The sequence below is a fragment of the Squalius cephalus genome (assembly GCF_949319135.1).
Source record: "Squalius cephalus genome assembly, chromosome: 10".
Lineage (NCBI taxonomy): Eukaryota > Metazoa > Chordata > Actinopteri > Cypriniformes > Leuciscidae > Squalius > Squalius cephalus.
In genome coordinates this window covers 33,385,826-33,404,548 of record NC_137131.1, presented here as the reverse complement: position 1 = coordinate 33,404,548, position 18,723 = coordinate 33,385,826, and the positions used below count along the sequence as shown (strand labels likewise).

The window sequence follows — 18,723 nt, the reverse complement described above, 5'->3', positions numbered from 1 at the left end:
CTCCGCCGTGGCCACCTGAAGGGTCTTCTCCGCCATGGCCACCCGAAGGGTCCGGACCGCCATGGCCACCCGAAGGGTCCGGACCGCCATGGCCACCCGAAGGGTCCTCACTGCCGTGGTTGCCTGAGGGGACATCACCGCCCTGGCCACCCGAAGGGTCCGCTCCGCCGTGGCCGCCCGAGGGGTCGTCTCCGTCCTGGCCACGCCCACAGCCTGCTCCACCGTGACCACACCCACAGTCTGCTCCACCCTGGAGGCTTCCTGCCTTGTCTCCCTTGCCTTGTCTTCCCCGTCAGCCTCCAGGGCGCCCACCCCCCCACCCCTTTGGTCTTTCTACGGCGCGAGGACGCGCCTACCGGGAGGGGGGAGTAATGTCACATTCACCGTCTGTCATCGTCCTGTCTGCACTACACTTCCCAGAATTCCCAGTCATCATCACCTGCACCTGGTCTTCATCATCATCATCATCTGCATCACCTGTGTTTAGTTATTAGCCATTGTTCTTCATCACCGTCACCTGTCTTCACTCGTTGTCATCTGTGTATTTAAGTTCCTGTCTTTCAGTCTTCTGTGTCGGTCAATGTTGAATGTTAGGTTGTCATTGTTCTGAGCACACGCTCCCTTTTGTTTATATTTGTTTAATATTGAGAATTAAAACCTTGGAATTCATAATCTTCGTGTTCGTCTCCTACTTCATCCACCCCAGAAGCCTGACAGTAATAATATTCAAAGTTAATTTGAAGATCGTTCAGAGATGTAGAACACAGGGATTGTTTAAATTTTAATGTCTATCACAATGGTCACACACACACACACACACACACACACACACACACACACACACACACACACGCCTTGGTGCTATATGCACACAATCATATTGTAAGATGAAAATATTGTAACTGTTGCTCTTCTTCTTCTTCTTCTTCTTCAAGATTCAAATAGATTTATTAGCATGGTGAAAGATCTTTACATTGCCAAAGCATTCATAACACTATACAATAAAAATAAATAAATAATAATAAAAAGAAAATAAAAATTACGTGAAAATAAACATAGCAATTAAAATGTCTAATATTTATACAGTTGGTAGCTCTGTCCTGCTGGAGGTTCTTTTGTCGTGACAGGACCTCACGTACTGGGCAGCCAGCTTGCTGGGCTTTCTCCAAGCAGGAGTGGGAGTTTGTCCATATTTGATTTCTGATGGAAGTCTTTCTGGTGGGTTGTGAAAAGGGGATAGAAAGTGTCCCTAATGTTTGTATAATTGGGGCATGAAGTCAAAAAGTGTAGCTCTGTTTCCACTTGATTCTCTGAGCAGTGAGGGCACAGTCGCTCTTCCTTCGCCAGCCAGCTCTGTCTGTGTCTGCCTGTGTCTATGCTCAGACTGTGTTCACTGAGTCTGTACATGCTCAGGACTTTCCTCAGTTTAGGGTAGCTCACTTTATCCTGCCAATTCATATCTTCTGTTTAGGGCCAAATAGCATTCCAGTTTACTCTGTTTGTCTGTTGCGTCTGTCCAATGTTTGAGGTATTTTTCTTTTTGTGTTTTAATTATTTGGTTTGGTCTGGCTATGTTTTTATTGTCAGTTTGTGACGTCAGCTCTAAGACCAATCGGCTGAGGGCGTTTCTCTCTGGCTTCAGCTCTTGGTGGGTCAGGGCTTTGTGATGGAGGGTCTGTTCATCGCTATTTTTTAAGTGGGCATGGAATTGAATGGCTCTTTTTTGAATGGTTATCACAAGGGGGTATAATCCTTCTTCTCTCTCTCTCTCATGGTAATTTACATGCTGGGTACAATTAATGGTATATGATTTTAGCATCCCATGCATCTATTTTGTAACGATTTCAATTGTAACCATAGTCTTGCGTAGCCAGACCTTCAGACTGACGGCAGAAGGGTGGACTCTATTGCAGCTTTTCTTGGCCAGAAAAGTGTGCCATATGCATCAAAACCTAATGTACCGCTACCCAATATGGAGTTAAAACTATCCTCTGGCTATTCCTTATGGCCTATGGCCCAATCCCCTGTAAGAGGTAGTTTTAGATAAGGGATAGATTTATGTATTTTTAAATACAAGGTTAGTCCAATTGCGTGAGAATTCGGTCCCAATACCCTGTGAGGGGTAGGTTTTAGTGCTGGTTGCAGGTACAGGGATAGCCCAATTGCATTAGAATTAAGTCTCCCTACTATGAGGAGTAGGTTTGGGTATGTTGCAGTTCCTGGAATAACCTAATTACATTAAGAATTGGGTCTCCCTACTTTGAGGGGTAGGTTTAGGTATGTTGCAGATACGGAGTTAGTCCAATCAAGTTTGGAATCGATCAATCTCCTTATTAACGGGTAGGTTTAGGCAAATTTTCATTTCGTCCTCTTCCTAGATCTATCAACCCCAAGACACGTCATCAGTGGTGTACCTCAGGATCATTGGGTGTTTCACCTCTTGGCGACCTGCCAAGGGGATCAGTCGTAGGCGTGTATCTCTCAAAAATCTAAGTCTCCTGTTGGTCACATGATTTTCAGACGACTTATGCCCCATTATATAAATCTACCATCGTTCTTACAAGCTGATCACCCCAAAATTACTATATCAAGATTACCACTATTGCAAGGACTACCACCTTATTGATACCTCCATGTTTACCATGACTATTCCACCAAAACATCAAAACTTCACCTGATTCCCATGACTACCCAACGGTTCATCCCGATCTAACCTCTCAAAATTCCTCCTCACTCCCATTAGAGTGTTAGAGAACTTAATCACCAAGGGAAGTACCCTTTTCTTGGGGGTCAGAGATCTTCTCGTTTCCTTTCCACTGACACTAACCACTACCCCATCTCCGATCTCTCACTGTTCCCATATCCTCTCTCACTATATCCAATGTTCAACCTATTCTAGCTGTTTTTAACTCAGACTTTCCCTTTACCGTCCTACCAATCCATGCTCCCTCAACCTAACCCATAGCCAGCCTACTTAGTTATATCCATACCCTCATCCAATCCAAATCAATTGTTTTGATGTTGGTTTCCATACTTCCCCGGCCCGTCCTCCCATCACAATGGTCTCATGAGTTCTATCTGGTCTTTTCTTGGCTGGTCCCAGCCTGCTGTGGACTTACATGTCCTGCAAGTTCCTGCCTCTCTTAAATGCTGTCACCATCCTGTATAGGCCTTATTCGGTAACACCGGAAGTAGCTAACCGCGGCCATATTGTTGACATGACATCTGTCCTGCCCCTAGCCGCACGCAAGTTTGAGTTGAGGGGAGCAGTAGCTTAATGGCTTCATCTCGTCGGTATCAAGAGAAGATAAGCTTGATTGGTGTGGACCCATATCAAATAGACCCAATAGCCTTAAGTAAAGATCCGTCCTTATTGCCAGCCGTAACTTATCCGGATATTTATTAAAATTACAGAGCTGCCAACTCTCACGCATTCACCGTGAGACACTTTTCACACGCTCTCACGCCACACATCCATTTTCTCACGAAGCAAAGAGGGCACGGAGACCGACAGACTAGACAGAGCAGGTTACTTATGATATAAAAAATCTCAGCTATCAGGTTCTGTCACTTTTATTACGAAATTCAAACAATATACCGTTTTGGTGCTTGTAAATGTGACGCGGCAGATCCCTAGCGGCACGTGAACCGATCATCTCTAAATAAACACGAATGAACACTGCTGAAAGATACAGTACAACTTACCGAAATGTATATTCCTCATACATAATATCGACCAATCAATCAAACAAACAAACAAAGGGTTCAATAAAACAGCTGGAGAACAATTGTCACATAACGTTTACCTCAGGAAAGCCATTTGATGACCATAATAATATATAGGCTATAGCACGTTAGTTGGCTAGAAAAAAGAGCTATAGAGTATTTTGCTAAATATGTGTACTATATTATATATTTATTATATGTTTACTTATATAAGTTATTATAATAAAAAAACGCATATATCTCTCTCTGTATGTTTACAGCATTAGGTGAGTTGTTTTTTTCTTGAGAAAAATTAATGCCTATCTTGTGTAGCCTACCTAATATTTATCCAAATGAGTCAATATTAAATCAAATCACAATAATTGAATTGAAATAATAAAAAAGCATAGCTTACCAGAAATTGTACCATGTAAACATTGTAACATGTTGTCACTAAACCTAATAAAATTCAGTTTAGTTGCTAAAATGTTTTGACAATCACAATACACTTATTGTGATGCAATAATTTTTTTTACATCCCCCCCAATCCCCCCTAACATGTGGTAAAATGATGGGAACAGACTTTGCTGTGGGGAGTTTAGACTATATTTGTCCTAGCTAGCCACAAGTCTCTCCTGCACTGGCTCAACTCCTCTGTCCCCTTCCATTCACGTTTTCTTACAGCCGGTATCGCATAAAAACTTCGGGGTTCTTATTGCTGTTGTTAGAACAGCCGTGTATTACACAACACACCATCGCGCTGTTTAAAAAAGTACAGCGATAATACCATGGATAATACCGACGCTGCCTCGCTTGTCAATTGACAGACTGACAGTTTCCGTATTTTCTATGTCAACAACATGGCCGCCGCGAACACTGATGACGTAGATCGAATAAGAACTATTGTGCCCCCAATGGTTCATCCCGAGCTAGCTTCTCAAAATTCCTCCTCACTACCAAGGCTAAGCTTTTGGCCTTGCCAAAGAACTTAATCACCAAGGGAAGTATCCTTTTCTTGGGGGTCTGAGTTCTTCCTCCCCATGTGTGTTAGTGGTCTTAAACTTCCTCTGTGCCGCCCAAACTCCCAATATGTCATCCAAATACCTCTAATATTGCAATGGCAATACCTTGCACCGGGGGAACACAGATTCTTCCCACTGACCCATGTAGATGTTGGCGTAGGCCGGTGCGAACCGCTTACCCATGGCCGTACCCTTAATCTCCAAGTAGTAATGGCCATTAAATTCGAAATAATTTAACTTAACTCAAGAAGTCTCAGTAGGCTTTCATCCGGTTTCCCTTCCTCCGGGTATTTGCTAAAACAACTCCTAACTGCTGCCAGGCCCATATCTGTCTCTATATCAGTGTAGAGACTGTCTACATCCATAGAGAAGAGTCTGGCTTTAGGACTAATTCTAATGTTCTATATCTTCCAGAGAAAATGGTAAGTGTCCTTCAAATAACTGGCGTGCCTGGTGGAGAGCGGGTTGAGACAGAAACTGATGAACTCTGCTACGCCATAACTCTCACTACCGCAGTGTTAATTTCGTTAACGAAATCTATGACGCATGTTCGTTGACAACCTTTTTTTCCTAGTTTCCTGACTAAGACAAGACAATGAGAGACGACACCCACGTCATTAAACGATAACTGTAACTATATCAATACATGCAATATCGTTGATGAAAAAAGACTAGACTGAAATGTGTTTGAAAAAATAAAAAAACTTGTTTTTGTCGAATAAAGGAGGAGACAACACATTACAGACTGTTTTTACGAGCGTTCATGCTAAACCCCCAGTCAGAGCTTTTCTGTTAAAAGAACACATTTTCTACTCTGTCTTTTCAATAGTATCTGGCAACCATGCACTTGCGCACGCGCTTTCTCTACACTGCTGAAGAAGTGCGGATGATCTGAAAACACAGACAAGTAAGCTGGAATTCAGCGATCTTCATTTGAGATTTTCTTAAATTAAAGTGTCATTCAGTTGGTCTGTGTTCTGTCATGAGCCACTTGCCCTGTTTGTGCGACTACATCTGCGATCAAAATGCAGGCTGATATGCAGTGTTTTTAATGCTGATCATATTATACGAGCAAGAATGCAATGTTTCCTGAATATCCACACGATTTCAAATGTGACATTGATTTTATACAACAGTTCAACAAACAAAAGGGTAACATTAAGTGGTGTACTACATTTAAAACAGTATTGTTAGTAGGCTATTGTTGCTCTGTTTTGCAACGAAGCCACAGCAGAAATGAAAGCTTTAGCGTAAGTTCTGCCAGGAAGACTCAGTCAGTGTGTCACGTATTACCTTCCCCTTCACGTATTACCTCCTACCTTCCCCTTCCCCTTCCACGTAGGGTACCTTCCCCTTCATCCTCCCCACCACCACCAGGATGGTCCCTTCCTTTACCTCCAGGGGGTCGGCTGCGCCCCTGCCTTCGTCTTCAGGCAGGATATGCAGCTTCCGCTACCCTCGCATTGCGCGGTAGGCAATGGACGGGGCCTACGCCAAAGAACTTTATAAAATTATGCTTGCTGGGCTGTTAATAAATATACGCTTGTTATATCAATTTATCTCCCGAGTCTTTCTGGTAGAACTGCAGCACACAGCGGTGATTCGTGAACGATTCTGTGGCTTTGAACGAATCGTGAGATTCAATGATCTGTTCATAAATACAGCCACTTGTTTCATTACTGAATAAATGAATGATTCGATGACTCACTCATAAATACAGTGAGTTACCGCCACCTACTGGCGATATTAATTAAATATTTAAAAGTATCTCTTTGTTTTTACCATCATTGCATATTTATTGAACATTGTTTTATTTAAAGCATTATTTATTTTATAAAGGTATTTATAAAGGTACAAAAAAATACTGAAAAAATCGATTAAAGGGGGCAAATATTGTCCCTTAATGGAAAAAGGTGTGACTGCAGTCTAAGTGGAAGAGAGGGGGTACCAGGGGGTACGGCACTCTAAAAAATTGGAGAACCACTAAACTAAGGAAAATTATATGTAGAATTGCACAAGTGCTACTGCTAAAGAGTGCAATGTCAATACAGCCTGTTACCTTGATTCTAATTTCTCATAATTATGACCGCCGCTAGCAAGCGGTCATATAGGGATTGTCAAAGTTTTTTTTTTTTTTTTTTCATCATCTACTTCCTGAATTTTTGGTCAACGATACCAGGGACACCGAAACACCAGGGAACATGAAATTTGGTGGGCATGTAGCCCCACTAGACTTTTACGGAAAAATTTCGTTTGGTCCCTGGGGGCCACTCCCCCCCCCCGCGCTGGGCCCCCCGAAACCCAAAAAATGCAGTTTTTCCTAAATAACTACCTGAACCGTGGCACCGAGGATGAAGAAATTTTTATGGTATGTCTTAAGGGCCCACATCAACCTAGCCCATAATCACTCATTTGTGATTTGCGCCTCTTCCCATAAAAAATGAAAATGCAATATTATTCTGCTTTAATCGCCCCTATCTTCAGTTGAGATGTTCAGAACTGCACCATATTTCATGTGTATGATTAACTTGACATCCTCTGGGGGTATGCTAAGTTTCGTAGAATTTCATCCATGGGGGGTATAAAATAAATTCATTTATGTGTACATTTAGTGACTGTACACTTATCGGCCTGTAGATGGTGGTGTTGAGCGAAGGGTTGCTGGTTTAGGATGATACTGTCACACACACACATCCAGGAATACAAACAAACGCAAGCATGCACACATACAAATCCACATGCACAGACACACACACACAAACACACACGCGCACACACACATGTACGCACGCATACATACACGCACAGACACACACACACACAGACACACACACACACAAACACACACACATACACACACACACACACACACAGACAGACATGCACATACTACTACTTTTTTTAGGTATCAGCCATATATTCGATTTACCAATACCCAATGTGTTATGCTTGGGCAGTATACTAATGAGGTGGGTGGGACATGTTTCATGCCATGTTAGATCACATCCTGAGAGTCTACGCTTTCAGAAAATATATAGTTTATATAGTTGAATCAGTTTTCTCTTCATGGTACAGACCAAAATGTATTATGTGTACACTTTCTTCACCTAAATCCATAAAATCCCATTAATTTCAATGGGACATTTACTTAAGTGTTCTACTAGGTACAGTGGGAATGAGTTTAATTTTGTTAACATTGTTTTTTTAAAACTCTGGGACCAGGGCTACAAGATAAAACCACTTTTTTGGGGAAAAAATATTTTTTATTTCAGTAAAACACAACAAACCCATGCCAAAGTCAGATAACTGACTTTTACCATCAACAGGCACCTCAACCGTTTGGTAGAGGTTTGTAGAAATTGAATGGGAGGGTCCTTTGAAAAAAAAAATCACAGATTTTTCATACTTAGTATGTATAAGTATAAGTATATTTTTTGTGGAAAGCCAGTGCAGGCCTGAGCGGCGGTCATATTTTGTACCGCCATGCGGTACATCTAGTCTTAATTGAATTGGCCTAGAGAGAAAAATTATAATGATAGTTTTAATAAAGACTACATATAAAATAGCTACCAAAATGAATGTCAGTAACTGCAGTTTGACTAAAAGTAATGACTAAAAGTAATGACTAAAAGTTGACAAAAAATGCAATGACTTTTCGTTTACTAAAACTAGACTAAAACTATGAAAGACAAAATGACTAAAATGTGACTAAGACCAATACGCATTTTCGTCTGAAGATGAAGACTAAGACTAAATCAAAAATGGCTGTCAAAATTAACACTGCACTACCGCAGTCAGAGACAATCGGCCTGCCTGGTGGGACATCCAGAAATGGCAAGTGGTCTTTTCTTTATGAACCTTGGGCAATAAATAAAAACCTCCTAATCCTAGGTGTATCCTGAACCTCCACATACGGCGCTTACTTTTTGTTTAGAAACCCTTTTTCTTGCAGTAGTTCTAGCTCAATTCTGATAACCTCTTCTGACCTCTTCTATATAGATTGCTCTAATTGTTTATAGATTTCCACGTCCTGTAACTGCTTTGTAGCCTCCTTAATACATTGCTCCCTGTCCTTTATGACCACCACGCTCCCTTTATCTGCTGGCTTAATTACCATCGTACCATCTTTCTGTAATTCTTTTAAGGCCTAACATTCACCCCTCGACAGGTTCCATGCTTCTTCTACCTCTTTTAATCCTTTCATCACCTTTTAGTGATGCTACCCAGACCCTGGATTTAATTAAATGCTGTAAAGCTGTACACCCATAGGATTAACCCTCTATTGCACGAATTATTTATTAGACATTGTAAAAAATGTTTTGCATGTTTTTATTACTTAACATGAGCTAAATAACAGATATATATAAAAAAAATCTAAAAAAAAGTTTAAAGGGGGGTCGTTGGTAAATTGTTGCCATATGGCAACAATATGCAATCGTGGAAAGTACCATAAAATAAAAAAAAATAAAAAAAACTAATTTTATTTAAAACAAGACTCAACAAATCCATCTCATACTTAGTGAAATGTTTAAACAAACATTTATACAGTAAAAACATTATATAATTTCAACAGTTATCTGAAATGTCTGGTAATAATAACCAGGAACCTGGAACCTGTCTCACTGAAATACACTATTCATTCGTTTCATTTAATTTAGTCATTTTTTTTTTGCTGTTTCATTTCATTTAATTCTCTTCATGACTTGTGAAAGTCAGTGAAGCAGAGGAAAACTAAACACTTGGAGCACTTGCTTCTTACAATGCCCTTGCATCCTGGCATTTTGCATCTGCCCTTCTCAGATGCATGCAAGGGCCAGTGGTCTGTGCGGTCTCTGCGGACAGGATCTGGCGGGACAAAGCTTTGAGGCCCTCTTTTATTTTCCCCCACCACAACAGCTTGTGAAGGTCTAATGTTTTTACCTTTAAAATATAAGCAAAAGTTGTAAACATAGTCTCAGAGTAGTTTCATGCTATGTAAGTCAATGGGACTCCATTAGGTTGAATGCACCAGGACGTTTCCATATTTGCATATAGTTGCCATATGGCAACAAATGTATTTTAGCATATTACAAAAAACTTATAAAATCAAAACTGAATTTAATGGTAAAAAATTAAAGTTTACTTACCCCAGATACTGATTTAATTTTTTTATTTCGATGAAAATTTTCCAAAATTCTGAATAAAAGGCTATCTTCAGGAGCCCCAGACAGTGATGTTTGCATGTCAATGTCCATGAGCAAAAAGGACTGGCAAACAGGATATCCTGGTCATGTGACCTCATAAATTGTATTTTCTTAAAAGTTAAAGCCCCCTTTTCACAACTAACTGTAAAAACATAGATTTTATATCACAGCTTTTAAAAAAAATTAAGATAAAGTAATTGTTGCCATATGGCAACGCTATGCAATAGAGGGTTAGGTAGATTAATTACTTGCTCCTGTCGGCCGCTTTGTTCCTCTCTATCCCCCTGTGCTCTATTCCTTCTGTCCAGTCCATCCTTGATGATCAAAACTTCCCCGTCCCCACCTTGTGCCAAGGTCTTGGTTACCCCTAACGATTGGTCTCTCTACAAGCACAATAGACACATACCTTCCCTGTAAAGTTTACAAAATGACCATGTATTTATCCATGCACCTTAAACTTGGAAGATGAATTGCTTGTTCCTGTTGACCATGTTCTCGTACGGCCTCTGAGTCTCTTTCGTCTACTCGCCCTCCTCCAAATTCATCCCTGTTAACAGTAGAAGCATCTCCTCCTTGACCGAGATGTAGTGTCTCTTTAAAATGTCAAGGCTCCCCACCTATCCTATTTCCCCACCCTTACTCTTATCCCTAATTATCACTCTAATTTTAGTAGGCTTCCCATTTCAGGACCCAGCTCCTGGCTACACCTGGCTCACTCAGATCCCATTTTGTAAGCCGGAAATCCTAGACCGAGCCCTCCCCCCCACCCCAATTTTATTATTCATAAATAACTATCCATCCCTTACCCCAACTACCAGCCAGCTCTCTGGCCCAGGCTAATTTTGAATCTTATGAGAAAAATGAAGTGAGGGAGGGTGGCGAGACTGCGTCGGCCCCCCTCAGGAGCCGGCTTGGCATCCTTTTCGCTCACACACTCGATTCCCATCCGTATCACCAGGTTAAAAAAAAAGTGAGGCAGTGTTTTCGTAAACCATGATGACCCAATACTTCCGTTTTCCGAAGGCACTGGCTAGGTTTATGAAAAAGACAACACCTCCCCCGGACCACCTCTTGGCTATCCAGTTTGGATTAGGGAGGAAGCAGGAATGCACTGGCCTGCGCATGTTTTTGATGAGGCTGATCCACTCTTTCCGCTGATTTTACCTCTCCCCTCTTTTTGTTTCAACAAACCATTCTCCTGGTTCTCTTGTCTTTAATCCCTCTTTCCATAGCATCAAAATCTAATGCACCGTACCCAATATGGAGTTAAACCTATCCTCGGGCTATTTCCCTTAGGGTCCGCCTATTGCCCAATCCCCTGTAAGGGGTAGTTTTAGTTATGTTTAGATACGATGTTCTCCACTTGCATTAGAGATAATGCTGTCCACTTGCATTATAATTCGGTCCCAATCCACTGTGAGTGGTTGCAGGTACAGGGATAACCTAATTACATTTAGAATTGATAAATTAGATAAATGTATATATATTTTAAGTAATATATAATGTAAATAAATTATCATTTTATTTGAAAATATATGTAAAATGGCTAAAAAGTATGAGGGAATATACATAACTAAAACTTACTGAAATGCATTTATACGACTGTAACCTCTGTTCCCTGAGAACAGGGAACGAGACACTGCATCGATGACACTTTGGGGAACGCCTCAGGTGTGACAGGTGTCTGAAATCACTATCAAATCACAGCAATCATATTGACCGGCGACAGCCACTGACTTCATAAATGTCCAACCCGGAAGTATAAAAGGGCGCCTTGCAAACATGACAATCACCTTTCGCCTGAAGAGACTGTTCTAAGGGAACAGTGGTTACAGTTGTAACCTAGACATTCCCTTTCGATAGGGAACTCGCACTGCGTCGATGACGCTTTGGGAAACGATATAACAAATGCCACCATGCTAAGGGGAGTGCATGCCCATTGGCAGTGACAACTGTCAGAACCAGCAAAATTCTAATGAAATGCCAGAACCACGCACCCTCAGGTCACACTGGACTGTCAGTGACAGCATTCCCTACAGTCATAGCCCAAGCTATACACTTCACAGGAAAACCTCCATAAACTTTGTTTAATGAAAGGCCTACATGGGCCTGCTCAAGGGAATGTGGCTAGGGAACCCGAAGGCGACCCAGCCAATCATTATTCAGGGGAACATACTCACCCGAAATGCCACCAGGCAAGCCTGACCTGGCGTCACCTACATTGGACATTTCAGTCTGGCCAATTTCCTGTCTGTCCAAAGACAGATCCTCTGGACACTTCCCTTTAGATAAGGCATCCAACTCAAGGGACTGCAAAGCTTACAGTAAACCACTCGGCCCGGATCTCAGAGACGGGGGAAATCCAGGAGAGCATGACTCAGCATAGCGCTTACAACCCTTGCCAGTGAGGAGAGTTTCTCTGCTCGATCCATAGATCTACTCAGCACTTGTGTTTCAAAGCACTGAGGAGGCCTGAAAAGGCCAAAGGACTGATCTAACTGGGAGGCCTCATGAGAGGCCTCATCTGACCAGACTAAGGAGGCCGAGTACTCATAGTGACCCTCAGTGAGGGGAGCACATGGCCTGTCTGGTAGGCAAACCAGGCTGTAGGCTAAAAAAGAGATTCCGAGAGGGAACCAGTAGCAGAAAGTGAACACTTTAATCGTGCTAGGGCGCAAACTGTCCTTCAGAAGCTGCCTGCTAAGGCCAGCTGAACTGATAGCAAGCGGCCACTAGCTGCCAGAACCCAGTATTGCTGGGAAACCTGATAACCAGTAGGCTGGTTAACCACCACCAGGGGGTTCTTAGCTAACCTAGTGACCATACTTGGGAACTCGTCTTCAGGGAGGCCAGGTGAGGCCTACTACCTGATAGCCAGTCAGGCTAGCTGTCCAGTTGCCCATATGTGGGAACTCGCCTTCAGGGAGGCCTGAAGAGGCCTACTACCTGATAGTAGAAAACAGGTTGCTGTGAACCCTGATTCTGGGTGTCAGTCCCAGAATGGCCTGCTCAGGCCAGCTGCCCAGTCCTGGGGCTCAGTCTCGGAGCGGTCTGTTAAGGCTGGCCGCCTGAAAGTTTTCTTAGGTAAGAAACTGACTGCCATGGACCAGTAAGGTCGGGGACTGCTTCATGGTGGCCTGATAAGGCCAACTGCCTGACAGTGGTCTTACTAGCTGGCAAAAATTACCCACTCTGTTGGGGGTTTGCTTTCTGGGAGGCCTAAACGGCCAACCATACAGTGGCAAATCTTATTTGGCTGATCATGATCGGGGCTCACCTCCAGAGAGGCCCACTGAAGCCAATTGTCTGATTGACCAGTGAATTTAACAGCCAAGGACCCTATCTGCTGGCTGTGTACCCACGTTAATCGAAAAATCATGAGAGGCCTAAATATAAATAGCAATACAATAAAATAAAATAGCATAGATTTACATTTACATTTACTTTTATTCATTTAGCAGATGCTTTTATCCAAAGCGACTTACAAATGAGAACAATAGAAGCAGCTAAACTAACAGTAGGACAACAATATGCAAGTGCTATGACCCTTCTCAGTTTAATCCAACATGTTAATTTTTTTATTATTATTATTTTTTTTATAGAATAGAATATAATAGAAGAGAAAGTGCTAGTATTACTGGATCAAGTGCTGTCGAAAAAGAAGTGTCTTTAGCCGTTTCTTGAAAGTGGCTATGGACTCAGCAGCTCTGGTTGAGTTAGGCAGATCATTCCACCAGCAGGGAACAGAGCATAGATGGTAATTGAATGCTTTCAGTGCATACAGTTCGACACTCAGAGGGGCTCAGTTCCAAAGTCCTGATGTATAAGTGCCAGTTGTTGCAGATGGTCTGTGAAAGTGACTAGCAGCATTTAGTGTCTGTATTGCAGTGGGGTAAAAACTGTTTTTAAGTCTATTTGTTCGGGATTTGATGGACATGAAACGTTTGCCAGAAGGCAACCGTGCAAACAAATGATGTCCGGGATGTGAGGGGTCTCTTAGAATGTTGGCAGACCTGGTGAGGCAGCGGGAACTGAAGATGTCCTGCTTTTTAGGTGGTGTTAATGACCCTCTGGAGGGCCCTCCTATCCGCTGCTGAGCAGCTGGCATAGCAGGTGGATATGCAGTAGGCCAGCACGCTTTCAATGGAGCAGCGGTAGAAGGACACCAGCAGCTTCTCCTCCAGAGTCGTTCCTGGGCCTTCTTGACTATGTGATGGGTACTGGTGGTCCAAGAGAAGTCCTCTGTGATATGTGTGCCTTGAAGACAGGAACCCTTTCCACACATTCCCCACTAACCCTCTGGGGTCTGAGGTATTTTCTGGGCCCTGGAGGTGTTCTGACATGCTCTGACATTTGTGTTTATTTCTGTTACTTGTGACATTTTCATGGCTAAAGTCAGATTACTCTGTATTCAGCACAAACTCTGCTACAATAATATGTCAGCAGCATGTATGTAAAAGTTTGTAGTTTTGAGATAATGACATTTATGCGTGGTTTGTGAAAAAAAATTGTCACTGAAATTGTCATGATAGAATACTGGAAGCAGTTGCAGGTAAAAAGGTGTTTATTTACGAACAGCAAGCTCAAAGGAAATAACACTCAAAAGTCAATGCTGAACGATCTCTCGGGGACAGGCGATCCGATGCTCTCAGGAACAGGCAAACAGACGCTCTCAGGAACAGGCAAACAGACGCTCTCAGGGGGCAGACAATCAGGCTCACTCTCGCAGGGACTTCGATGGTCACGTGATGAAGTGCGCTGATGCGGTGAATACGTAGATCCCCAGTGCTCGGTGCTCGTGGGCGGTGAAACAGAGAAGACGCGATCCTCAGGAATAACAAGATCCGGATGAGACGGCACAACACACACACACAGGACGGCAAACAACGGATGGACGCTGGAATGGAGAGATGAGTGAGTATAAATGGAGAGCGGGAATTGAAAGCAGCTGGAGCGGGGAGTGAGTGTGATGATTATCAGCTGGAGCACTGAACAATCACGCGAGCGGGACAACGCCCACTCACGCACACTCACAGACATGAAAACAAACAATGACACGAGACACAGAGGAAACAGTGCATAACTCAACCGTGACAGAAATAAGGTAATGAAACCCATACTGATTATTTCTTCCCAAGACTTTTGAAAATATGTAAATATTTGAAAAAATGCATACTCATTCAGATAAAACAATATATTGATTTAAAATTGGTAAGACGTTTTGTGTAAGAAAGCTTTATGCAAGGAGGCATGAACACATCATGAGTACTGATGTTTCACACCTGAGAAAGACAAAGACCCTCCCATAATGGCCCTATCAGGTGCTATCAGGCCCTATCATTCTGAGGAACCTTTCACAAAGAATGAGAAGATTTAAAAAAGAATGGCTTTTTGATTGTTTGGATGTGTTTCACACATGAGAAAGACAAAGACCATCCCATAATGGCCCTATCAGGTGGGACTGTGAGAGAACCAGAACAAAGAATGAGTAGAGATTTTAAAAAGAATGGCTTTTTGATTGTTTGGATTTATTTACAACACAACATAATCCAAAGATACACAACAAAGGACAAAAAGCACATTATTTAACACATTGATCTAAAGACAGAGACTTGAACAGTCACACACCTTTGTGACATTTCTGAAACATAGTCTGTCATTTCCATGGTGTTTGATTTTTCATTTTACCATGTTCATGTACAGAGACTCATGTGAATGTTTAAGTCAGCAGGGACTCATCAGTGGCATCTGGTCCCTGTAAAAAAAAAAAAAAAAAAAAAACGAAACAACTGTGGACATGCTGTCTGGCACCAGTTTAACTAGTAGCTACAATGTGAAGTTTATGCTACAATAACACGCTTACTATTATGAGTGGAAATTTCTTACCTTAAAAATCTCTCTCATCTTCAGATCGCGTTCTTCTAATTCTTCTGAGGTAAATCCAAGGTAAAAAGCACAGCACAGCACAAACACAACGTGTCTTCCAAACTCGATGAAAAGCAGACGAGTACTGAAGTCTCTGAGTCTTTGTTTTTGAGGTAATGAGGCGTTTACAGGTTCACGTTCCTTCACGTGGACTATTTGCATGTGAACAGCTCTTGCGCGCGTAGGTGTGGTCACATTAGAGTTAATGAGGACGCGCTTGAGAAACTGTTCATCTCGTTTTCATAGGGAAAAAAAGCGAGACAATCGTGCTGGCACGACCGCCAACCCCAGAGGGTTAACAGGGTGTGGGCCTGCCAGTGGCTCTAGAGGTGACAGAATTTTTTCTGCGCCCAGCCTAGGGGAGTGGGGTTTGCTTGCAAGCCAACCACCTTCAACCCATTGCTTGAGCAGTGGCTCAGCGAGCTGAGTAGAGCCTACTCTGGAGGCCTAAGTCCATATGCTAGCTCTGCACAGTGGAGACAACCAAAAACAATCTCTTCGCAGAGCGAAAGACGGCCCTACCCTGCCCAAAAAGACCCATTGTACTGGGGTCCCAGTACAAAGACCTAACCCTAGGTCTTTATCAATCATGCCTCTACATCAACCTGTATTACTCTTCTCACCCCCAAATGCAGAGAAGGGAGGAGGCTGTCACCCCCATTGGGAGGAGGCTGTCATCTAGGGATGCTAAAACAGCCTAAACTCACATAGTGAAAGGCCAGAGGCAGAAATGCTTCAGCAGAACGCATCCACTATCCCTAGTATAGCTTAAGCCAGCTATTGAGGCAGCCCTGGTAAGGGACAGCATATAAGCATAGATCTGCCTGAGGCTCAAAGGAGCAACAGCCTCAAGGGAAAGATTTCTCCTATGAGAGGCTGCAAAAACCGCTAAGCCTGTATGAAAAACCCGAACAGAGCTCAAGGGAGCGATGTACTCAGGAAAATGTCAGATGGCCCCGTGGGCCGGACATAAGGTCTATCTGAAGCTCCAGTGTCAGTCTCTAGAAAGAAATCTATATACTCTCTAATATATATAATTTTATTTTTATTTAAGAGAGGAGACAAACTACTCTGCCCTGTGGTGCCTAATAGCCTGAGGGCTAAAACAGATGTATTTAGACAATAAACCAAGCAGCAGCATTCAACGTTTCCATTCTTTTTTAAAATGACGTTCTGCCGCTTAGTGCTCCGCTAACATTCCAGTAGAAATAAGCGGCGGCCTCAAAATGCTCTCATAATGAGAGGAAGCCTAGCTGTTAACATAGTTTACATCTAGAATGAGCGGTGGCACACCCGTTAATTCACAAAAAGGGAAGGCCTTCACATACTCACACATGAAGCCCATATAACTGGTGCTTCTCTCTATCATTCTAGCCACCTAACAGGGGGACTTCAGGGCCCTAATAATACCATACCTTACACCAGTGACATGACCCCATAACTCTACACAGGGAACGATGGTCTGTAGAGAAATACATTTTAGTGTCAGTTGCACACAAAACTGAAATTAAGACCTACTCAGCTCACCTGCAGCGTGCAAAGTGCAGACTCACCACACAGTTCTCTATGAACCTGGGATCTACCACCATTACATGCCTGAAAGAGGCACTCTCACTAACCAAGCCAATGCAGGCCATCAGAATATCGTATTCATCATGGGCCTGATGCAAGAAGCGCCTGGGGAGTCGTGGAATAGAGGAGAGGGCTAAGAAATAATTACGCCCTCAGGGGAGGTGATCCATCACCGACGTTTGTGCTGGATCACCTCCCTCAGATCCCTCTTCTTGCTGGAGTCCTGCCTCTTCTGCAACCTACTCCTCCATGGAGGGGGCGCACGTGAGGCGATGCTGGCTCTCTGGCCCTGTCTACAGTCCTCTGACCATGATTGTCCAGGCCCTCCCGCTTTCCTGGGCGTGGAAGCGAACCTCAGCGGTATGCAGGTCCTAAATGCAGCTGAGCACGCCTTCGCCTCTCTGAAATTTCTAACCAACGAGGTGGAGGTGCAGAAAAGTTCAGAGGGCGAAACTGGTGGATCAAGGAGAAAGCCCTTCTCTTTCTCCCCGATATCGGCCATGTTCAACCACAGATGTCTCTCCGATCGCGGCAGCAGTTTGCTTAGTGGCCTGGATAGCAAGATCCGTGGTGCGGCGCAGCTCAGCAACTGCCTCAGGGGACATCCCTGCCCCCTGGTCGGGATCCCCCAGCAGATCGGCCAGGTACGCCTTTAACACCGCCATGTTGTGCAGGGCAGCACCCGCCTGACCTGCTGCCATGTATGCTCTGCCATTCAAACGCAATGTTGCTTTCAAAGGTTTGGATGGCAGGGTTGAAGCTCTCAGTGTCGGTGCCCGTCTCGTCTCGATGGGTGGCATTGACACATACCCATGTTCTCCTATCCCCTCAACATCAGCAAAACTAGCACGCTGATGTCGGTGGATATGGGCCGAAAATGGGTTCTTCCATGCCCTCTCGATCTCCGTATGGAAATCAGGAAGGAATGGAAGGCTCACCTGAGCTGGTGGTTTATGGCTGGGGAGAAACCGATCGTCAAGCCTACCACGAGCGATCTCTCCCCTAACACACTGCCAAGCCAACCGCAGCCTGCCTGCAGCACGATCCATTACATCCACCAGCTCAGCATACACAGGGCAGAGTGGCTGAGAGGGTTCAGAATTTATCTGATTATCAACACCCTCATCAGCCATCTCCTGCTCATCCTGAAGAGCACTTGCTACTGAGTTAGGCAGAGGAGAGAAATCCACCTGCAGCTCACCCTTGTCAGCCGCCGAAATGTCTAAGAGGGTTATTCCCCTCTCAAGGCGAGCGGCGAGCTCCATCTGGGAACCCCATGATGCGCGTCGCCGCTCTGCCTCAGCATGAGCGGGACC

General features: G+C 43.5%; 1 protein-coding gene across 6 annotated transcripts in view; it reads right to left on the bottom strand.

The window, feature by feature from the left end:
• The window catches only part of col18a1b (collagen type XVIII alpha 1 chain b), a 130,632-nt gene that overhangs the window by 63,302 nt on the left and 48,607 nt on the right, over nucleotides 1-18,723 (bottom strand). The window lies entirely within an intron of this gene.